Source organism: Parasteatoda tepidariorum, chromosome X1 (assembly GCF_043381705.1).
Source record: "Parasteatoda tepidariorum isolate YZ-2023 chromosome X1, CAS_Ptep_4.0, whole genome shotgun sequence".
NCBI classification, from domain to species: Eukaryota; Metazoa; Arthropoda; class Arachnida; order Araneae; family Theridiidae; genus Parasteatoda; species Parasteatoda tepidariorum.
In genome coordinates this window covers 53,620,504-53,646,365 of record NC_092214.1, presented here as the reverse complement: position 1 = coordinate 53,646,365, position 25,862 = coordinate 53,620,504, and the positions used below count along the sequence as shown (strand labels likewise).

At 29.0% G+C, this 25,862-nt stretch overlaps 1 long non-coding RNA gene across 1 annotated transcript in view; it reads left to right on the top strand.

Moving 5' to 3' along the window:
• Positions 1–1,292: 1,292 nt before the first annotated feature.
• The window catches only part of LOC139427070 (uncharacterized), a 26,504-nt gene continuing 1,934 nt past the window's right edge, over positions 1,293–25,862 (top strand). The window contains exon 1 of the long non-coding RNA XR_011638233.1: positions 1,293–1,454. This is a non-coding gene — a long non-coding RNA (uncharacterized lncRNA). The remainder of the gene's footprint in view (positions 1,455–25,862) is intronic.

Here is a 25,862-nt window from a genome sequence, read left to right as displayed (position 1 = left end):
TATTTAAAAGACTGCTATGCACTATTTCCGTTTATGGAAAATACGATAGCTTACTTATTTAAAATTCTATGCAACTTAAACTATTATCTAATATTTTTTCATTTTTTATATACCAAAAGTTAAACGTGTTTACCTACACTCTTTTACTTCACGTTGGGTCCTTTTATAAACTTATTAATTTTTTAATAATAATTATTTTTTAAAACTCGCAAATTTTGCAACCATTTTAAAAATTCTCTGAAATTTCTGTAATTGTCTCCAATAAGGATTTGAAATATTACTATGCACTACTTCCGTCCATGGAAAATACGATAGCATACTTTTCAGTAAAAATTCTTTATAATTTAAATTATCTTATCATTTCTCAATTTTTAAGTATCATATATTGTGAAAATGTCTTCGCCTTCCTCTCCTTTAATTTAGGTCGGATATTGAATGCATTTTATAAGCTTATTAATTTCTTCAGATTATTTATTTTTCGAACTACGCAAATTTTATAGCATTTCAATCATTCCACCAATAAACATTTAAAATATTACTATGCGCAATTTCCGTCTATGGAAAATACTATAGCGCACTTTTAATTTATTTCTACCTTATTTGAATTAAACGTTTGAAAAAAATTGAAATGAAAAAATATAAATAATATAAATTTACCTTCCTACCAACGACACTCATTAAATATTTTTTTAGCTTTAAATTGTTATTTACCCTAAACACTTTTAAATTTTTTCATGAACCCAGCCTAAAATGAAATCCGAGAAATAAGTAGTTTCGGTGAGTAAACACTATAAATCGCAGAGAAATAAGTAGAAGGTAGTTAAAAAAGCTTTGCAAAAACTCATAAATCACCGCAATAGGGCACGCTTTTACAAATTACGTCTATTGAAATGCACTCTCTCTTATCCAAGGCTTCAAATTATTTTTGGGCGATGTTTTGAGCAAAAAATTAATACGATAGAGAAACGAAAGAAGAAGAAAAAAGTAATCCAGCTAACAACAATTGCAGAACTCCTAGTTGCTACCCGTATATTTCTGAAATATGCACGCAAACAAAAAGGTTTTCTGAGACCAATATAGTTCGCAGAAATGTAGAATTGTGATAATAACGTTTTCAAGGTTGTATGAGATAGAATAGATAAGAAGTCTACCCGAAGCTCCAAATAGACCAGCATGTTCCGATAGGAAATTTAATATCCTGTCCATTTTATGGGGATTGTTTGTGAAAATGAGGCCTCTATACTTACTTCCCCAACTTTGAAGGTCACTCTTCAACAAAAATACGTGGATTATATTTTTGGAAACAAGCAGGTTATGTTTTTGCTGTAAATAGTGGATCGTATGATCTCAATATTTTTTATTCATTATATGTTAGCAATAACATAACAGTCACGATTTCCTCCAACATGAATAGGTGGTATCACAAACATATAACACAAACATTTATATTTACGGTGAGTCGCAAATATAATAATTTTTTTTAAATTCCGATTTCGTAATGTTATGTATGTTTTTTTTTAAAGTTAGAATTTAGGTAAACTATGAATTTAGTTTCTTTATTTTAATGAGAACAATGTTAAAATTAGCTCCTAAGTTCTGTATGTCTTTGAAATTATTGCAGCATAATAATTAATTAAGTAACAAGTGCTTTGTTTAAGAAAATATTTTGAAGGTATGAGAGGCTTAATTTCATTAAAAATATGCACTTATATGAGCAAAATTGTACATTTTTAAAATAATTTTAAATTATTTTGTTGAATAAAATTAAAACTTTTCTTTGATAAAAAAAAATTCTTTAATTGTTTTCAAACGGGCAAAATTTGATTGCCAAATTCAACGCATCTTTTACGTAAGATGTGCTTGAAATGTTTGTCTGTAAAGAACATTAGTCTTAAATAAAATCTTTTAAACTTAAGTACCTTCCTTAGACAAGGTGAAAATGACATTCAGATAAACCTTAGAACAGTTACTTGAACTATCATAACGTTTAGAGGGTGAAAGAAAAAACAGTTAGTAACAATACACATTATCTATTTATTTTAAAAATAGTAATTATTAATCTTCATTAAGTCTAATTTTCTTGATGAAAGTAGAAAGTTTCTGTCAATGTATCTATCAAGTTTAAGTCAATTTATCTATCAATTAAGTTTCTGTCAATTTATCTATCAAGCTTAAGGATTCAGTTAACCTCTTTTAATTTGCCTGTGGTTTTCAGTTCAATTTCAAATACATCAATTCCCCCAAATAGTATTTTGTACCAATTGCTGCGATGTGTTCTAGCCAATTTTCTCATAAAATACTGACATCAAGAAAAGCTTTTAAAAAAAATCCAAAATGAAATGGTTTTAAAGGGTTCCATTTAATGGCTCCAAGAGTGAAAAGAAATGGCTTATAGCAATATGTATTATATATTCACTTTAAAAATAGTTATTGTTAATCTTTAAAAAGTCTATTTTTATTGATGTATGTATGAGGTTTCTGTCAATTTATCCATCAAGATTAATGATTCAGTTTATCTCTTTTGATTTGCATATGAATATGTTTCGTTCAATTTCAAGTAAATCAATTGCACCATATCTTAATTTGTACCAATTCCACGATTTATTGTAATTTGTTCCATCCAATTTTCTCATAAAATATTGACTTGATAGAAGCTTCTATTTTTTAAAAAGAAAGTCATAAATGAAATTGGTTTTAGGAGAAACCATTTAATGATTTCAAGAGGTAGAGGCGTAGTAGTAAAAGCAGTTAAATTTGACGCCCCTTTTAGGAACTACTGAATCAGTTTTCAAAAACTATCTATTTCAATCATTTATCTCTTAATCTGGAAAATTTTAAGAATTAGGTTTTCGGTATTTCAAAAACTTGAATTTTGAAATTGAATTCAAATGTAAGAAGTTTTTTAGAAAAAGAATCTCTTGCAAAACTGCAAATGAAAAAAAAAGATCCTTGTATCAAACTAATCAAATGAAAAAAATTTTTCTTAAATTATTTTCTGAGAAAAAAAAATTATCACTTTTACACTAATCGAGAGGGCATATCCAATTCTTCTTAAATCATTCTGAAACAACTAAATTCGTTTTAACCTCACACTATGGCCTCTTTGAATTATTTTACATAAATTATTCTAAAATACTATTTAAAAAATCTTAGCTTCAGATAGATGGGCATATCTGTAAAATTAAGGCGGTTAGCACGCGATGCTGATCAGACTACTACCATCATTTCGTTGATCTCAAAATTATGGAACCTTAACCTCCATTACTTCCTTGAACGACAAATGGTTGCTGCTCGAGTACTTTATTTGCAAATTAAATACTGGCGCTAGCTTTTAGGAAAAATCAGTTAGAAATATTAAGTTTATCAACATCAATCTATTTACACTTAGCATTACGAGACAACTAGACATAAATCAAAACTGATTGTAAAATTAAAGACCATTTCTGGTTTTAATTTCTAAATTGACTCATTTAATGTGGCGACATAGGATAAAAAAATTTTTTAAATGTGTATTGTGTTTTTTTCTGAGAAGATATTTCCTTATTTTTTTCCAGTTTATTTCAATGCCATACTAGAAATAATTTAGTACAAAATACTTTGAATATAACTTGATTTCTAGTATCATTGATCATAACTGCTAACAAAAAAGATTTAAAAATTAAAGATCTATAAAAGACATGTTGTCAAAATTGCTTATTAAAAGTCGTGTTATGATATGCACTGTTAGAATTGTCATTCTAAAATTACGGTAAAATAACCGGAACCAGTATGTCCATCCAATTAACCGTAAGGTTTACGGTGAAGAGCATTTTTTATCTTTACAGTTTTAAAACCGTTTACAATTAGAATGATCAAAAAATCATGATTGCGAAATTATGCGATTTTTTAACCATTTACAACTAGCATGGTTTCAAAACCATAAAAGAGAAATTTAATTGATAGTGGAGCTAGATTATGGTTGGGTGGTGTTATATTAAATGAACCGTGGGTTTAATTAATTTTTTTGCTTGTTTCCATTATTATAAGATATGAGCTGTATGGTGCTGCCATCGATGCATGAATGAGAGTATCGTATTCTAATAGTCCAGGATCACAAATTGAAAAGTGCAAGACATTGAAAACTCTTCATATGCTGAAAAAAACTGAGAAAATGTTTCAATGTCAACGCTGGAACTCGAACCCCCGTTCTATCTGTCACGAGGCTGACAGATTTGTCTTCTCGACTATAATAAGTGTCCAGCTAAGTGGCTTCATTAGGTGGGCCTAGTTGGTATGATAAAATTCTGGTTGCTTAACCTTATTACGAGAAAGCAGTTAATAAACGGTTTTCCTCACAGTTAACAGTTTGAATACAATCTTATTTACTGTCATTTAACTGTTTTGTTTAGATATGGTAAAATAACTAATAAATTTTTATTTAACCATTTTTTTGTGAGAAATTTCTGACAATGTGTAATCGGTTAAAAGTTTAACTTAATAATTAAAAAAAGGTGCATCGTCATTATATTTTCAGGGGTAAGATGCAGCTAATCCTATCTGTTAATTACTATAAAAATAGGAACAGGGAGACATGCTATAAAAAGAGAAAAGAGTTTGTAAATAAGCATGATAAAAGCTTTTGCGGATGAGTTACTTTATACATTTGCTCTCGAGGAACATATTCTTTCATCTTTGATGTTTCTCATATCCTGAAAAACAATGCTTTATATAAGGAGTTCCCGCCAGGCGTGGCACCTCAAAGATTATTAGAAAGCATCTCAGACTTATAATATCTATCTGTAATCTATTATTATACAGGGTGTCCGAAAAGTAGGAAACGGTCAAATATCTCGAGAAACTCACACCAGATTAAAAAGTATGAAGATACACGCGTGTCATTTTCAAAAGTTGCGTTCAATGTTACCAAACCCAACCTCCTATACTGTAAAAAATTCTGGTGAATAGTTGCCACCATTTTTGGTATTGAGAAAATGAAACGAAACTTTACATACGTGATGACTACTTTGATATAAATAAATGATTAGAAAATCAAAGATTATCGCTTTTCTTTGATTTTCTAATCATTTACTTATATCAAAGTAGTCAATATGTATGTAAAATTTCGTTTCTTTTTGACGACTCCTTCTAGGTGCTCTAATTTTTTTGTCCATGAGTGTATATATACATATAAAATTGAGTTAAAATGACAATTGGTTAAAAGAATTAGTTCGAATGTATTATTAAACGCGTGCATGCTTTAAAACGAAATGTTTTTGTGAAGAAGCCATTAAATTGATTCTTATGAGCATTAAAATACGTGTTTTCAGTAAACAAAGAAGCACAAAATGAATAAATAGAACTGTAACAGTGAAAAAGTAAATTAAAAATGTGACTAAATTTCAGTTTTCCCCAACACCAAAAATGGTGGCAACTATAAGCCAAAATTTTTTACAGTCTAGGGGTGGCCGAATTAATATGAAATTGCATGCCTTATTTTTTATTGCAGATTTGTATTATTGCAGATTGGAAATACTCGAATTTGACTTACAGAGCTGAGCATTTTGTTTAGCAGTGGTTGATGTAATCTCAAAAATAAAATTGGGAAAAATTTTTAAAACTCGAATATACCTCAAGAAAAGCAATTTTTATCGAAAACATAAAAAATTTTTTTTTGATAGTATGCAAAGCCTAACTATTTATTCTAAACTAGGCCCCTCCCCCCTCCTTAACTTGGTTAACTCCCGGAAGTGAAGTATTTGTACTGTAAAGTGTGTAAAGATGCTGAATACAAATTTTAATACAAAATTTTCGCAACCACTTTCATTGTATTTATAGAAAAAAAACGAGGATTGGTATAAGTACAAATAAGTTAAGCGTTCTTGATCTTGGAACTAAAATTAACGTCAGGAGCTTGAAGATACTAGTTTTTAGTGAATGTTTAGTGTTGCGTAAGAGTCTGCTGCTCATAGCATATTATTTCGAACCATAAGAAATTGAAAGGTTTTTAAACTCTTTCAACATTTATAACTTTCGAAACATAATTGTTTTTTTGCAGCTAACTTTTTAAATTCAAATTCATTAGAGTTCGTAAGTAATAATAATATTTGAATTATCCAAAATTTGAATCAACAAGAACGGGATTTTTATTTTCTTTGTTTTAACTTAACGTGAAAAACTATCAGGTAATAAGTAACAATATATTATGCTTTAAGTTTTGATGATTTTGGAGAGAGCATTTATTTTGTGGCCCACAAATTTACGATTGTTTTGTAGACAAATACAGCTCTTATTGACTTAAAAAGTATTACTAAAAAATAGTTATTGAAACCATTAAGGGGGGCATAGACTAATAATATGGGTATAATTAGTTTATGAAAGTGGGAGAAAGGTTACATCTTATTGCTTTTGCCAATGTCTCTAAGAATGAAATTGAAACAAATTGAGAAAGGAATTTCAAAACTATTGTAAGTGAATAGCACTCATACTCCTAAAACGCCTACAGTTCTTTAATTAAATTTATCTATTCTAGGGGATTAATTGCAAATCCCAATAGTTTGAGTTATCTATGTTCAAATTAAGTGATAAATGGAAATCGTGTGTATCTCGAAGTAACTGTGACCATTTTGCATAATTTTCCTACAGCTATTATATTATGTGAGATTAATATGACAAATGGAAAGTATTGAACATTTTTTAATCTACCAAATAGTGGCCTAATCTGAGATTTATTAACATTTATAGAAAAAAAGTATGATCAAGCCAGAATATGGTAAAATCTACATTTTAGTGGTGGGACATCAAAAAGCTCGGTAATTTTTACCGAGTCACTTTAGTAATGATTTTGAGTAAAATTAACGATGAAATAACATTTTATAATATATGACAAAATTTGGTAAATGTAGTAAAATTTAGAAATTCTAACATGATACCTTACAGCATGGCATAAAAACAATTTATTTGGTTAAATTTACTTTTTGACTTTGTAATTTTTTACTAAATTTGTGATTATAAGAATTATAATTTTGAAAATCTGAATTGCCGGTAAACCTTTAACATATGAAAGGAAAAATTATGAAATGAATAGCTTAAATGCCGTATATTTTGGTTTTTATTACCAAATTTATTATTTATTTATTTTTACCAGAAACGGCATTATCATACCACACGGTAATTCTACCTGAATATTTTTTCTCCATGTAGAAAAGCATTTTCGAACAACTGAAATGGGGAACGCAATTTACTTTTTTTTAATTATCAATCATTATTATTATTATTATTATTATTGTTATTATTATTTAGGAATCCTTCGGTCGACAAAGATGTAACTAGATAATGTTGTGCGAATATAAAGACGGCAATTTGATCTAAAAAAATTTATGATTTTAATTTTCCGGAGAACAATGTTTCTTATACTCCGTTGCAAAATGAGAAAAATTCAAGTCATACTTAAAAAATTGCGGAAATACTTAATGCAACTTATTGCATGACGGCGCAGCTATGAGCCTTTATAATGAGCAATTTTCCATTCAGTTAGTTATAAATAAAATTTTCCTAATTGTAATTGCTTCCAACTGAATTGGCCCGGTTTTGAATGAAGGCAAATTAAGCAAATGTTAAATATTTCCATTATCCTCCTTTGTTTCAGAAAATTTAAAAGTTATGCTAATACCATCATTAATTTTCAGTTCACACCTTAAATAGCCATAATTGCTAATCAACTTGAAATAGAACAACGCTGTGATTATCTCAAAAATGCTTTATTTTTAGGTGAATTTATTGATTGCATAATAAATCGGAACACGTAAACACAAATTTACTCAGATTTCACTTTTATATTACATGTTTTGAAATTATTTGCATAACTTGCAAAATTGATAGCAAGGTAAATTATGCAAAACTTTTGCTTGAATGGTCGATGACATAAAACATTATAGATTTATTAATGAAGTTTCAGCTGGTATTGGGTTTACCTTTTTCTTCCTTTAAAACAATAAGGTGAAATATTGAACGAAAAATTCCTTGAAAATGAAACTTTGTTACTAAATTAATAAAAAATTATAACCCCAAAACAAAAACCTGTGGAAAATTTAAATAGGTTTTGTATTTAAACACGATGTGGCATTTTTACTTAAATGAGATTAAAATTGGACAAGTTATTTTACAACACTGAAAATGAAAAAAAATATGAGAAAATTTAAAATTAGTAAAAGTACTTTATTCCATAAGCAAAATTTGCTGTATCTAACTCATTTAAATGAATTTCAACTTAAAATTTTAGGCAAATGTTCCTAAATCTGCATACCGTCAATGAGTTAAATAAATATAAAGAACGATTATTTGAAAATTTTATAAGGAGGTTAACAATTAGTTACTTCAGATTAGTAGTCTTTTTTTTATTTTCAATAAGAAAGATGTTTTGTGGGAAATAAAATAATAATCGTCCCCTATAAAATAGCGTTTAGAAAGTAATAGCATTTAATTCAAGATCCAATTTATTAATATTTACCACGTTTGTTGAATGTATTTAATAAATCTGCAATGATTAAATTCTCAACTGCTCCATTGTCACGATTGTCTTTTTGTTTATATTAGAGTTATAAAATCTCTTTTACAGACACAACACAAAAACCTTTTTTTGTCCTGAAATAAAGTGTGTACAAAAATTTTCATCGCATACAAAATCATAATCCACTTGACTCTACAACAATCCAAATAGTGCTTTATTTAGTTCTTTTTTCTTCTTTTTTTCAGCTTGAAAAATTTTAGAAAATGGATCGGAATTAAGTAGCATTTAAAGAGTATTTTTTTAAAGTGATTTTTGTCGAAAATTGTTTGAGTTATGAGTTACACCGACTTGACATTGTTATGAAAATAAGCCGTTAGTACTTATTAGTTTCTCTAAGCTATAAATTTGTCCTATAGATACTGGTTATGGAAGGATTTTACTCCACGTTTATCTTGCAACTCTCAATCTGAGCAAATCGCATACAAAACGCGCTCATTTCTCTTCAGATGAAACGTAGGAAGTAAAGAAAAGAATATTAGCTGGATAACAACACGTATTAAATGGGATTTTATTTTTGTCAGAGAATGGCAATTTTTAATTTAATGAAAGTTGAGGGTGGGAATATTTTAATATTAAATGGCATTATGTGATATACAGTCAAACCCCGCTATAGTGAACACGGTTTACAGTGAACTCCCGAATATAGTGAACGAAATGTTCGGTCCCGTGCCTCTCTATACACGTCTAATGTAATTTTTAATGGATATAGTGAACTAAAAAAGTCAGGAAGTTGGATATTATGAACGTTTTTCTGTCTTCGACTGATTTTTTTAAAAATAATTTTGAAATGTCTACTTCGAAATAAATACTTATACAAAATAAATACTTATTTCAAAATAAATACTTTTTTAAAACCATCTATAGAGTGGAAAGTAGCTATAAGCATTTTTTCATGTTTGCTTTTTTTTATCACACTTTTCCATCCCTAAACAGAGGCCTACCCAGGCTGATGTATGGACAAATTTTTCCTTGCATCAGCTAAAGATTACAATTTATTTTCTTTTTGTACACAAGACGAAGAGTAATAAAAAATAAAAGCAAGTTATCACATTTTTTGTTACTACTTATTATTTTTCAGTCATTTTTGTATTTCTTTTTATTGGTCATTTATTTAAATAATGTATAATAAAAAGATGGAGTTTTGCAATTTTAACCATTAGTTAAAATTGTTTGCGAAACGGATATAGTGAACTCCCGGTTATAGTCAACCGAAATTTCGGTCCCTTGAATGTTCACTGAAGTGGGGTTTTACTGTATTTAACAAATTCTTTCCCCCTCTACAAAAGTAGATTTTGTAACTAAACGAGTCACGTGGGTCGAAGATTATGCCAAGATTTTCTTTCCTTAGACTCATTAAGACTCTCTGTGTTTTATTTATAAAATTTAAAATAATATAACGAGTAAGTATAACATCTTCAAATTCAGCTTCATGGATAGGTTTTGTATCGATGTTGATAAAAACAGTAAACTGTGAATTCGGAAGTTTAAACACATCTTAAAGGATTTGGTGTAAAGAAGTGATAACCCACATTTTCAAATTGAGCAGTATTTTTTTTTTTTTTTTTAACGCAACGATTTTAATTTTGACAATAAAATTTTTCTATCTATTGCGTTGTTTTCTAGTAAAAAATCCAGAAAATTATAAACTATCTCTCTAAAAAAATACTACAAAATACTTTTTTTTATATATTTTAAAATGATACTTTTGTATGAAAAAGTGACTAATCATTATATTGTCCCAAGCAAGGCCCGATTGACTAAGAAAGAGCAACCCAAGGTTATGGATAATTTAGGGCACCTATTTAAACATTAAGTCGAGGTAAATCAATATTTAACTTTTTTTTGTGCCCATCTAATGTTAAAACTTGTCGCATTTATGTCTTCTTTATTTTATAACGAGAATCTAATTAATTATACAATACTGATAAATGAATAAAGAAAAGCAATTCACAACTGAAAAAAAATCATTATAGAGAAAAAACTAGACCATTTACCATTCTGTTTTCTGCGTACTTTTACTATTTTTTCAATTATCTGTAAGAAAGGGAATTTGGGTGAATATGAGAACTATTAACAATTTAGCACTTTGGACGAAAGTTTCAAGAAATAAAGTTTCTTAATTACAATCCATTCAATTTATTAAAATATTATAACTTTTAAGAAGAATTAACAACCCTTATTATAAAAAAACTAAATAGATACCCAAATTATTAAAAAAAACTAATATATAATATAATATAAATGGAGAACTTTTTAAAAACTAAAAGCAAATTCAATATATTAAATCAAGATTCAGCTTTCAAAAGATTAGCATTCAATAAACACATGTTTACTTCATATTTCTGAAAACATCAAGTCTCACGCTTTTTTATTTTTCGGAAAACGTTAAAAAAAATTATAATTTTTCCATATTATTTTTGTTACGATATCATTCGGTGTCCTTTAAATTGAAAAGCCCCTGGCCTAAGCATTGTCTGCCTTTGTAATCAGTCCCTGACCCCTATATTTAAATGACTTTACACTTCATTGAATACAATTGCCTGATTTTTAAAACAACTCTCTTACGGAAGCTTGAGAAAAATCTCGAAACACAGATATTTATTAAATACTTTATTGCTCAGTTATGTAAGATAAAAGAACAATCTTTTTTTTCTGATTTATTTTATTTCCTTCAAAGAAGTTTTTCAAAGAATAAAATCTGATATAACACGTATCCCAAAAAGATGTATTCTTGCTCTAACTTTAAAAGCTTTTTATCATTTCATCAAAACTGTCTCTTTGAAATAAAACTTTCATCAATGTATGAATAAGCCTAATAATGAGAGGGGTGGAGAGTTCTCAAAGAAGTATTTTCAGAAGAGGACAATTTCAGTCTTATCCTATCTTTCTTGACCTCCACTTAACCTTTTTTGAGTTCTTTAGTCAAAATTTAACCAGCCTAGTATTTTCTGGGAGATGCCTCCAAATCATAGTCATTTCCACAGCTTAAAGAGAGAATTTAGGATCCGAGTGAAAACTTTTCGTGATTGGTCTATTAAGTGTAATCGTCACATGCTCGACGACCAATACTAGAGAAGTGCGTGACTGGATTGTGGAAGATGTGGCGGTTGATTGACGTATTCCGGAACGCCTACTTTTGATCGAATTCATTCTCGGGAACCTTTTTTCATCTTCACCGAACTAAAACCACATTCAAATGAAGTTTTTTTTCTTTGAAAAGGCGCATTATCACTGAAGCAGACAAATAAAAAGAAATAAACAGAAATTTTTTTTCAACAGAAGCATTTCAATTTAATGTGTATATATATAAATTTTGGTTTCCTTGATAATTCTAAACTTGATGTTCACACTTAATGAACTTTCAAATATTTTCACGTTTTTTATCAAATTTTTATTGATTTAGAAAAGAATTTGTTCTATAACGCATTTATAATACGTAATAACGTAACACACCGAGAACATTAAAATATAAAATAACCAAGTTATTTCAATTACGGACTTAACTATTAAAAGAAATTAAATATCTAACTAAATTGCAATGAAAACAGTTTGAGGCAACATTCGTATACTTAACAAATCATTATATGATACTGTTCTAAAAACACTGTGCTAGTTATAGAAATAGAAAATGTTCTAGTAAAAGTTTCTAAAAACTTATTGCTATTAATGTAATAAAAGTTTATAGTTTCAAAATGAAACTAAATTGTTTAAGAGTTTTGAATGTACTCTTATCAAGTTTCCCTTAAAAGAGTTATCGTGATACAGTTGGACGATTCAGTTAACATATTTTTACTTTTAATTTTAATATTATGCTGCAAATGTAAAAATATTCCAAAAAATTATCAAATTAAAGTTCAATGACAACTAAACTAATTAACATGGCTCTTTTGGATTCAGAACGTATTTAATATAGTACATAGTACAAATATTTACCAGAGATCATTGCTTTATTAACACATTTATAATACATTTAGAATACGTGAAACATTTATCTAACAGTGATATATTACATATTCTGAATATTTTTTTCCTTGCAAATATACTTCAAAACAAAATTGCTACTTACATTAAATTAATTGAAATCAATTCATTGACAAACTAATATGAACTATTGGGCGAAGTAAAAAGTCTGTCCATCAAAAAGTATACTAAAAAAATTGTACCAGCTCACGTTAATTAAATTAAAAACTTAATTTTTATCATATAATGTGAGGCCTCACTCTCAGAATAAGACATTCCGGTAAAATTACCATACTGTATGGTAATGACATTTCTAATAAAAATAATAATAATAATTAAAAGAACTATAATTCTGGTAAGTAAAACTAAAATATACGGTATTTGGTGATTTTTCCGTTCATCATGGTAACGATATGAAATTGAAAAAAAATTTTCCGAATAAATACTTTTTGTGCCGTACTCTAAGGTATCATGATAAAATTACCACATTTACCAAATTCTATCACATATTATAAAATCATATTTTCATTATTCATTAGTTTTCCAAAATCATTAGCAAAGCGATTCGACAAAAATTACCGAGCTTTTTGGTGTTCCCATGGATCCAGAAACACGGTAAATTTTACCATATTCTCGTAGCTTCGAACGTACTTTTTTTTTCTCAGTGTGTATCGATTCAATTTAACTGGTCATATGCAGATTTATTGTATAAGGATCTATAACACTAAATATTACATAATTGAGAAATTCCACATCAATTTAAAAATTTTTTGGTATATTAACTTTCATAAAAGTATTTATCGTATTCGGGGTGGTTTTCAGATTTTTACAAGAAAATTATTCTCGAAATGCAGATTTTATTAGGCAAGTAACCAATAGAGTAAATAATTCTGCATTTGTTATAATACATATTTATTAAAATATGTAGTTTAAATTTTATTGTTTTCCTAAATGTGAGTGTGTTACAGGTAAGAATACTGTTTTCTATTATTTGAATTGAGGCAGCATGTAAATTATATCAAAATTATATATTTTATATGATTATACAAAATTTTACATTATATTAAACATTTCTTAATTCCCATTTAATGAAATACATTATTTTGCTATAAAATATGCATTATTTTGTGAGCAGTACGCTTAAATATAAAGGTATCTATGAAAAGGTAGGCTATGTTAAAGTGTTATTACAGCTTTAGTCATAATTATTAATTTAACAATTATTAATATTATAATTAATTATTAATTATAAATACATTTCCGTGGTTCTTAAAGTCACATACTAAAGTATTCAAGCTTGAATTAATTTTTAATGCATAATGCCATTTATGCATAACGTAATGCTATTTTTTTATTTATAATTATTAGTTTGTTAGTAGAGAATGGCAAATTGCTTCTCTTCTTTTTATAAATAGATTGTGCTACAAAAAGAATGATTTAACATCTCTTTTACTGAATAAGAAACTTTATTTAACTCTTCAAACAAAAAAGTAAAAAAAAAATTTGTTTTAATATTTTAAAATTTTTAATAAGTTCTAGGTTTTGTAACTTATTATTTATTCAACTTTTTGTTTGATTTGAGCTTGTTTAAGCTAGGCTGTAGAATTAGGTTAATATAGTTTGAAAAAATCCTCGAAAAATTTGACACACATAAAAGATTTGATGTATTAGATCAGCGGTTACTAATTTTTTTTTGGCTATGGAACCCTCTTTCGACGGAACCCCGACTTTATAAACAAAATATATAAAGAAAATAGTGAGCGCATTAACCAATAAAATACTACTTTACTTTGAAAATATTTCATAATTAACGTTTGGGCCAGGATAGCGTGGTTGGTAGGGCACTGGGCCCATGTCCAAGAGGTCGTGGGTTCTATCCCCGCTGGCCGAAGACTCCCCGTGTAGTAAATGGTGACTGATGCACGTTAAATCTTTCGAGTCACAAAGTCCTCCATGTTCCCATAACAAATCATGCATCTGAGGGAGATCCAGGAGTTTCCTTGTCTTCTAGATTGGTTCAAAATTACAAGGTTACGGAGTTGAACATTAGTAGTCGTAAATTCAAAAAAATTGGGTCGACTGTTCAACGATGGATTTAAAATAAAATAGCTAGCGTTTTTTCTTTAATAATCTTAAATCAGGTTTTAAGTCCGACAGTTTAATTAGTAGTTCTGGAGCTGAACCTACTCTAGATTTGAATTTGTTTTTGGTGTACATAAAAAAAGCTGAAAGTGAATGAAATAAGACGAATTATGATTTCAGTTGAAATTATAACTAAAAATAACTGCAATAAACTTTGAAAATAGTTATTAGGGAAGAATATTTTTTTATTGGCAAAATTAGTTTTTTTAATTTATTTGAAAAGCGCAATGGAAAACGCTATTTCAATTTTTGTAAATTCCTATTTTCTTCATAATTTATTCAATACATTGTTACTAGAAAGATCATATTTTCATAAAGAAAAAAGAAACTTGCAATTCATTCACACTTTAGGTGCCTTGTCACTTTACTTTCAATAATTCCGTAAAGTCAACCAAAGTAATAAGTAAATAGTGTATTATTGATTGGATCTAAATGTAATTACAGGTTTCAAAAATGTTAGAAAAACTTTTTAAAAAAGTCCTAACTGGAACCCCTTATACTTTTCCACGAAATCCTAAGGTTCCGCGGAACACCATTTGTTAACCGCTGTACTAGATTATATTGCCAACCACATATAGGGTGATAAGTATTTGAGTTAGAAACCATTAAGCACAATTCTGTAACACTGTCTTTAGTTAAACTGCGTCTCACAAATTTTATAAAAAATTTCAGTGATATATTAAGTAGAAAAGTAAGACAACTTTGATTATGAGGATGCTAAAGGTATGTAACAGTATTTAATCTTTTTAACTAACTACTACATTAACTTGGTGAATATAATAAGATTAAAATGCATCGAACTGGAGGAAAATTTGTGAACTCGTATCATTTTCAAAATAGCTATGTTCTCTGCAATAAACTCTTAAATCAGTTTCATGAGTTTGCAGGGTTTTTTCAAGTACATTTGATATCCATTTGATATTCAAGATTAAAAAAGATTAAAGAAATAAAAATAGGAAAGCTGCGAATTTTATAAAATTTTATTGATTAATTTATATTTCTCAAATATTTCTTGAAGACAGCTCAATGGTTGTAAACAATAATGCAAAAAAAAAAAAAAAAAAAAAAAAANATTATTATTTTCCCAATAATCATGAAGTCAAAATTATTTGACGGCACGTCTATGACCTCATTAAACAATTTTTAAGAAAAAATGGCACGTTGGTGTATAAAGGTTCGCCACCCCTGCTCTATGCAATAAACTCTTAAATCAGTTTTATGAGTTTGCAGGGTTTTTTCAAGTATATATACATTTGATATCCATTTGATATTCAAGATTAAAAAAGATTAAAGAAATAAAAATAGGAATGCTGCGAATTTTATAACATTTTATTGATTAGTTTATATTTCTCAAATATTTCTTGAAGACAGCTCAATGGTTGTGTGTTTAAAATCATCAGCGCAAAAAGACAAAACATCAATGCTGAGCTTAAATAGATTTAAACTATTAAAAAGAAGAAAAATATCTAGAATAAAAACGTGTTCAATTTACAGACAAAGTAACTTATTCAAATCCTTTTGTATCTACATCACAAACAAATGGAAAATAGTAGCAAAAGACTGCATTTCTCATAAATTAGTTGTGTTCTCTACCTTGAGTAGCTACGGGTGAATATTTATTGCTCTGAAAATAAAAGAAGCCGAAAAAGACATTACGATTCGTTCCACTTGGACTAGTTAACTTTTGTTGAGAGAAAATATAGCTGCTCTTTTGGCGCCATTGCGTGTTCTCACGTGGGTTGGAATCTGTTGTAATATGATTCACGTTGACACGTCTCCATCTGAAATAAAAGGTGAATTGGTAAAGCCACTTTTCACCCACGTATTACATTTCTTAAATGTCCACTAACTCTTGACTCTTAATATTCCATACCATTGATTCTTTGTAGGTACAATCCTCATGGATTCAAGAAATCAGAATATTTTGAAAGTCAGATGAAGAAGGCGCGGCAAATAAATTGTTTGAATAGAAGAGGTCTCGGAATCGTTCTTTATTGATCAAAGGTTATGAATCTCTATTCATTATAGAATTTGGTTTCAAAGGAGTGAGATTTATTTCATCTTGATACGAGGGTAATTTTATTTTATACTGAAAAGGGAGTGAACTTAAGGTCTTAATTATATCTGGAAAGGGAAATAACGTGATATAAACTGTTCAATCTCAAAGAAAGATTTTGTTTTGCAATGATAACGATGTAACGCTGGGATACTGAATAGTAGTAATTGTTTTAAGTTAAAATAATTACACGAGAAAATGTTTGAGCATACTTATACAGGGTGTCTTAAAATTCACGAAAGAAGCGATTTTGATAGAAAGCACTGGTTTTTAACTGAAAGTTTTGATTTTTTCTATTGATTCATAAATTATATCGTGTAAGATTAAATAAGATTTTACTTTGAAATGATAACGGTGTAGCACCGGGGATCTAAATTGTAGTAATTACTTTTAAGTTTAAATATTTGCACGAGTAAATGTTTGAACATACTCCTGCAGGATGTCTTAAAATTCATGAAAGAAGCAATTTTGAGAGAAAACACTGGTTTTTAATTGAAAATTTTTATTTTTTTTTAAAACTTTATTTCATAAATTATATCGTATAAGGTTATATAAGGAACAGAATATTGAGCACTTGGATGGGAAATAACTTCTTTATCACATACGAACTTAGTTGTCATTTTGCATGAGGTTAGATTTCTTTGTTACTGTTTTCAATTTCTTCATTAACCTATTTATAAGACTGCTTTCCTATTTATAAGACAGTTGAATTAAAGGTGAAAGAAATGAAAGGAATATTAAAATTCGACATGAAAAGATACCTACATTTCAATGACAATTTACCGAAGGGGATCGTTTTTCAAAATTCAACCATTTCTTTCAAGAACTAAATATTGAACTGCAATAATTTGGAATATTTTCCGAAACCTAATTATTGACGAAAGAATGGTACGCTATTTTGGCAGGCATGATTCTCATTTTGAAGATTAGTAATTAGTAAGTCACCTTGGTGAATCAATTCCAAGAAAAAATATTAGCAAAGAGGTGCTCTTCAGAATAATAAAGACCTTGAAATGTTTACCTTAAGACCTTAAAATTTGTTAGTAAAAAACACAGATGGTCGTTAAAGACGATGGCAATTAAAATCTTTTAAACGAAAATCTGCTACAATTTGCAAACTGTGTTTGAGACTATGTAGAGACTGTTTTTAAGTTTTTAATTCATAAAAATATTTCTTGTAAAATAAGGCAACCTTTGTAACTTTTGGTAGTGTATTGGACTACTGTCATATTTATAGGACAGTCTATATTTAAGAAAAAAATATTTAAAATTTTCTGTTTTATGTACGGAAGTACCTTGTATTGATCATGTTTTAAAAATTTTACGCGTTTACCATGGGTTATTTTATGAGTTTTCCAATATGGATCAAAAATGTGGGTGATCGTAGGCTTGTTGGTGTGTCCCTTAGACTTAAATAAATAAATAAATCTTTTAAAAAAACACGAAGAAAGTCTAACAGCTTAAAAACGCGTTTTTGCCTTTTGCACAGCAGAAAACAAAAATAATAACATCATGAAATCAAGGAGAAAACCACATAGAAAAAAACTAAGAGGAATATTACAGTAAAAAAATTGCCATGTCTTGTGGCAGGAAAGTTAAATGATTTTAATAAGCTATTGATGATTTATCGATCAATACGATAAAAAATATTAATATGTTTTTGAAGTAAATAAATTCTAATAACGAAACACTCTACTGTGCTAAGGTAAAATCTCTGTCAAACAAGTTCGTTGCTTTACAACCACAGTGAAAATCCTGTAATGGTAGAGAAGAGTTTTATTAAACATTACTCAGTTGCTTAGCAACAAGGAGAGTTGTGATGAAATTTTCTTTAACTCCAGATTTCTAGACAAATTTCCTCTAAACAAGTTTTCTGCAAATTTGAACGACAGTATATAGAAAAGTTGGTCATCAATAGGAGAGCAAATAACAGAGAACTCGTGCGTGCCATTCTTTCTGCAGCAATTTTCAAAAGTCAACAATTAAATTTAGAAAAATTTAGCCATTAGTAAGATAGCAAAAATAACAAAGAACTCGTACAGTTCCTTCTGCAACGATTTTCACCCCAGAAAATGTTTTTGCCAAAAGAAAAGTGCGCGAGCAATTATGGAGCGTAATTTGCTCCATATTCTTGCTTCAAGTAATGAATCTCAACAGAAGTTGATCCCTTCAAAAGCTACTCATCTGAACGATCTCCCCTTTAAATAATTTTATAGATGGTATAGGGGAAACTTTATTATTCTTGATATAGATCGGCCCCGTGACATACGCAGCACACTAAAAACATATCACCCAAGTGTTGTTGCACCCGGAAGCTTGATGCACCCATACTCATATCGAAGTCAAAGGTTAAGTTTCACTGGAACGAACATAGCTCTTATACGTCCATCATAGTTTTCTACAACCACGAATTAGATTCTTGATGGTGAAGGGTGAAAAAAAAAGTTAAAAGACCTCAGTTTTGGAGAAGGGTAAAGTTTCACTTTAACGATCGGGTTATGGTCCCTGATTAAATACTAAAGGCCTGGTATTAGAGGTCAGTAAGATATGCCCCTTCTATAGACGGGTAGACGCTGGGACGTAGTTTTGGATTGCTGAATGATTTTGTTGAAGCTGATTGTAAACGTTTAGAGGTCTTGCGGTTTGTTTTAACCTTAGGATGAGGTTCTCTAAATAATGTTAACCCTCTAATTAAATCTAGAGTTTCTTAGAAAAATTTGTCAGGGAATTCTAGAAACTATAATAACCTTTATTTAAGCAAATACTAGGTTTCCTTTTCCTTATTTTTTTCTCTCTCTTTCGCTTACAGTAAATATTTCACATTATAAATGAGCTAATGCTTGAGTTTTCACCTAAAAAACCTTAGAAAAACTTGAATAATTTTGTTTTCAAAGTTGTCTCCTTTTCTCTTGCTTATTGGTGCTAAATTTTCCAATTCATGGCTATCATAGTTAACATATAAGTTCTGAGGATACGAAATCAGATGTAAATATCTTTTTGGAGAAAAAAGGACTGATTTTCATGTTTGAGTAATCCAGTAGCTTAATACTAAGAAATAATTTATTAGTATTTTGCTTGGATAACTTCTAAGTTTGAAGATTATAATTTACTATTTGAAAATCCTTTAAATAGATCGAAGGATATTCAGGGGATTTCGATTTTATTGTTATTTTTTATTGATGATAAGTTACTAAACTGAAATAAATCATGGTAATATTCTTTTTATTAAGGTGCATTTTCGATGTAATAAATAAATTATTTAGGGAAGTGTGAAATAAAGGGGTAAGTTACTTTTTCTTTTTGTCTCTCACAAAAAGTTTTGCTTTGTANACGAAACAATAAGTCACTTGATTAATGGACAATTGCAGCATCTCTTAAATTTTCCAAATTATAGTCATTACTTCTTAAGATTGATTTCCTGATTACGAAAATATAATTTTTAACTCTGACAAATAAATATTTATTTAATTATTAATATTTTAATTTGAGCGAAAACGCCCTCACTCGAAAACGACCGCTGATTTGTGTGACGTCATTAGAGCCTTACTCCTCACGACCTTCCCGTTGTTATTATGTATTTTCTTTCTTGCGGTTTTAACTAGCTCTTCTTTAACTTATTTTTTCCAAATTTTCCCGCGTGTATTTAAATGCGTATTTAGCAGCAAATATTTTGAAATCTATTGCATATATAGAATCAAAATGGAAGAGGGGTTTCAAAAAGCTCAAACGGACAATTTGCCGCAAGTTACTGAAGAGATGATTATGGATTTTTTTCGAACGAACCAAGATTTCATTTCGCCTGAAATCAAAGGCATAAAGGCTCAAAGGTATAAATTTGTTTATTTATAAACTGTAGCTGTAAATAAGGGCGTCGGCAAGGAGGTGCANTGCTTCTAGTTTAGGTAAAAAAGATATCAAAGATCTTCCCCCAAAGTGTCCTTCTATTTTAGAAGCAATACACTTCGATTTTAAAATATATTTTTAAAAAAACAAACGACGTTCAACTAGGCACGTAAACAAGCGTTAAATCACCAAGGAGAAAAAGTGTAAACAAACGCGAGTCAGGCTCGAATGGCGTCACTTTCTTAAAAGTCACGTGACTTCCTTTTTAAACTGAAAACGAAAGTACACGATTTTTAATTGCTCTTAATTAAAAAAGTAGCATTTTTTGGGAGGTAAAAAGATGTTTTTCAGGACTTTTCCATCATTCTGAATTCATTAAGAACATAAAAAAAATTGACTGCAATTGTCCATTGTATTCAGTTTTAAATACTGTATGGAGGAACTATTGCTATTTTTATTAGATAAAATAAGACCATCACTTTTCTGAATTAACTATTTTTTTTAAATTAAAAAAGAATTTTCTTGAGCTTGTTTTCCTAAATTTAAAAAAAAATCATAATTATCAGTGAATACTGAATCATTATATTTCAAAGTTAATTCAGTCACTTTAGAATTGTTGCTCTTATTTATAGCTTTGCTTAACTAGTAATATATAAGAGAGTTTTCTGTTAATATTTTAAAAATCAGAAGAAAAAATGAGATTGCAAAAGTTATCATTTCTATTTATTTTATTTTTTTAAAAATCTAATTTAAAACCATTAGAAACTTATATCAAACATTTAACTTGTAGCGTATCTACTAATACTAGTGAAACTGCATTTCACTAGTATATAAGACATGTTAACCCGACTCTGTGTCGGGGTACCTTTTCATAGATGACGGTTGACGTGGTCTGTAATTCCACCCTCCACAAACTTTTGTGACAAAGTTATAATTAAATTACCTCACCCCTTCTTTAAAAACATAATATTTTTTAAATTTCTTAGAAACTCTATTTTTTTTTTAATCAATGACTGATATTTTGATTATGTGAGTGCCGATGTTAAAGGTAAAAGCAAATTATATTCTAACATTCACTGATAAATTTTTAGAATTTCATAAAATAAAATAAAAATGTTGGGTTAAAATTTAAATCATGTTGTGGTACATGAAAGCACAGAGCTCATTAAATTAAAGCCTTGATTGAGAAAAATGTTTGTTTTTTGCTATACTTTTGCATCTTCAAGTTTCACTTGTTAAAATGTTCATTGTTTCTATGAATTATATTCGACAGCTTGGTAGCTAAAGTTCACTAATTTTGAATTTATAAAATAAAATTTGAATATATTTTGGATTCCACATTAAGATTCATCAAGTTTCGATAATGCTTCGATTTTTTAATTTTCTGGAATAATAACTTGTAATCCCTAATGTCCATACAACTTTTAAAGATCCAATTTTCTAAAGGATTCTAAAATGATACATAAAGTGTAGTGATTACAGAACACCCTCTACATTAATCTAATGAATGCTCAAAAAATAAATTACTGAAAACTATTGAACTAGTGTCTCGTTCTTGTATTCTAGAAAGTTGTCGTTATTACATTGGCCAAAAAAAAAGAAGTGTTATAAATTATTTCAACTGCTTTAATGCCCGCCCCCCTCTTTGCTTCGGGAAATTCTGCTTCGGGAAGTTATCTTTTCTCATGGAATATATGGTCGTGATCATTTATCGAAAGGCATAGTTCATTTTAAACTTTCGAATATATCGAATGGATCAAACTGTCACAAATTAATTTTCGCTGGTAGATAAAGGATTCTATAGGGGCATGTTTGCTCTAAATACACACATTGCCAAAGTGGATGTAAGAGATCAAAAAGAAAAAGAGGAAAAAAAATTGCGAGAATTTTTACAAAAATCGGAAGTTATAAAGAAAAATATGAAAACGTAAGAAAAAAAGTATACTTTCACCCTATTGGACAGGAAGCGAATGTCACGCCATTGTGAACCTTTGTTTACAGAGATGGATGATAGTCGAAGCGACACGATTCGAAACCTTTTTGCGAATAGGGAAGGTTTTATTCTAAGGTAAGCCTTATGAATATATTGCCGTAGCGGAAAAACTACCGAAATGCGGTCACTTTTTAAAAGAGTACTAAAAAATCACCTTAAAGCAGTAGATCGATAATGGGGGGGGACCGTCTGAAAAAATAAAGGGGGGGGGACCTAGCTGAGTGGGATGTTTGCTTAAGGACTATGAATATAAAAGACCCGTTTATGATATGCTCGTTTTAAAGATGGATTTTACCAATTTTTTACATGCATTTATTCACATTGGAAATGTTTCCAATATGCTTTTGTAAAAAGGCCTGGTTGTATTTTACGCACAGTTGAACTCGGGGCCCTAGAGTTCCTGACATCAGCCCAATCGATTTTAACTGATGGGATACTAGGGCTTTTTATTTTCATGCAAAAATAGTTAGTAGTATACATCATTGATACCATGGATTTAACATCGTTTCATGTTCACCGGCTTGGTATTCCATCAATAATTCAGTCAATGCCCCTCTATTGTTGATTCCATACATTGGTAACTTCGAATAAAACTTGATGCATACATTAAGTAAAATCAAAAACTCTTTAGTGGAAAATATCCATTTCAATTTACGATTTTTTTATTTGCATTGAAATGCAAATAAAATTTTTTTTTAAAAAACATGTTTATGAAATACGGTGACCAAACTTGTTATTGAAAGAGCTGTTTCATTTTCTTTTTATTCCTTTAAAAAGGCATACAAAAAATCCATTTTTGTATTTTTGAAATAACAAATGCTGCTATGATTATCAAATAAGTATTTGAATAAAAAGGGAGGAAATTGTACAATGGGAATTTGGAATTTTAAAGTTATAGAGGAAAATAATAACTGAATTTATTAAAAAAAAATTCCCCATCTGCATTAACAATTTGTATGATTTAAAATGGGCATTGATTTTACTGAAGAGGTTTTTCTCTTAAGAAATTTAGAGAATTCTTTTAAGCTTCGAAATAAATTTTTAAATCCCTTACCTTACAGAGATAATTATAATATTTTGATGTAAATCATGAAAATGTGTCCTATGTGAACCTAAAATTTTAAAAAGTGGTGACAAATAAAATGTAAAAATCTATTAGATTAGATTGAAATTAGCATTCTTTTCTCGTATATTTTTTCAGCTTAATATTAAAAGTGAATGCCAGAAATATTGTATATATTGTGATAACAAGGTCAGCATTGGCACAAGTCACCTTTACTACTAGACAAGCTGCAGTCCAGATTGCTGGAGATCGAACTTCAGTCTTTCACAATAACAGTCAGCAATTTTTAACCACTGAGCCGTCGCGACTCAATCTTTGCCTGTCCGATGGATCAGTTTTAAGATTCCTCTCCTCTTTTACAATTTCCAATTGAGAAATTAAAACCTACTGTAGTAAGAGGATGAGGATCTAATTAAAAAAAATTCACACAAAATTATCCTTTCTTATTGAAGAACGTTTATCTTTTAAATGAGCAAATTTTTCTTCATCAAAGAGCATATTTTTAAGAAGGTGTATTCATGTTTTTTGAACGGTCTCTTAAATTAAAAATTTTAAAATTAGATACTTCATTATATACAATCAATTACAAGCATTACACTATAAGAAAAATCTACTCATCATTACTGATACCTGGATCAATACCTGGAACTATCATATCATGCAAAGTTCACCCTTTATCAAGAGCAAAATTTCACCATATATCCATACCAAGTTGAACTATAGTACCAAATAAACAAGTTAAAGATTGTTTAATTTGAAAGATAATATGATTCAAATTTCACCATATATAAGTCTGAAGCAAATTTGTACAATATTATGGTTTAAAGAAAAATTACGATAAGTTTTGTATAATATTTGTTAGACTTTGAAAATGACATTTTTTTTCTTTACGAATTTAAAAATATTAAGCAATCAAGAAGTACACACAAAATTAGTAGTATTTGCAAAATATATTATAGTTCATTGGTTATGATTCAAGTCAGCATTGCGTGCGATTTTTACAACAGTTTGATTTTATGCCTTTAAAATGGAAATTATTTTATAAATGATGATCGCGACTCTAATTGAAACATTTCAGATAAATACAAAAATAAAAACTTACAATCGGTAATTAATGATTTGCTACAATCTGTATATAGCCGGTAAACGTCCTCAACTTTTTGAATGAGCAATTTCATAAAAGTAGTATACTAGTACAAATGAAACTATTTTTCTTCTAATGATGGCTACTTAAAACGTATTTCAAACAAACCCAAGAACTAAACTTTTCAACAAGTTAGCAATAATCATCTGTAGCCTACAGAGAATCGGTCAACTTTTTTAACCTTTTGAATAGGCCACTTCATAAAAGTAGCTACTTACCAGGCTGTCGTGCTGCCCACATTAAAAATTAACGTAAAAAATGGAGGCAAATTTTTTGTCAAAGGACACTGAGATGTATCGAAATTTAAATATAAGCTGCAATTTTTCACAATGCAGATCATATGTGGTCCCCCGGTTTATATCCAAAAGAAACCAAACGTTATCAAAAGGAGGCTACACTAAAAAGACGAGTTACAATATGATCTACGCCTGATTGCTCACATAAAATGGTCGTCCAGCCTTCTTTTTAGATGTCTTTTCCATAAACACGGACATTGCCGCTTCCCCTTTCACCAGCATCTACTTCCCACCATTTCTCATTCATCATGATATGGCTAAAAAAGAAGAAAGAAAAGATGGGGATGAGACCCCCTATTGCGCGTGACCCCCTTTTTTCATAACCTCATACACTTGTGTCTGTTTGAAACTTTTCCAATCGAACCCCTATCCCCTTTTTTCAGGTTCGCCTAAAATATGAAAGGGATGTCAAAGTAACGGAATGGCAAAACTAGTGACGTCAATTTTATAAGAAATCTATGTGTTTTTTTTTTTCTGCCCTAATTTATTTGAAGAATTTTACTTCAAATCTTTTTAATATTTTGTTAAAACTACTACTTTTATATGAAATACAGAAAAATTATTAAACTGTGAAAATATATAATGCTCATATCCAATAAGCTTTTGCATGCATACAGATATACTTAACTTGAAATGTGTACTCAATAAATAGAAAAATTTACGGTCAGTATTAATTGGCTAGTACTTAAACAAATCCTGAAAATTTATAAAATTTCCAAATGATCAAATAATTCCTTCTAATTCGTGAGGATGATTAGTGATAATTTAGTTCATGATTCCTAATATTGAATTTTATATATATATATATATATATATACAT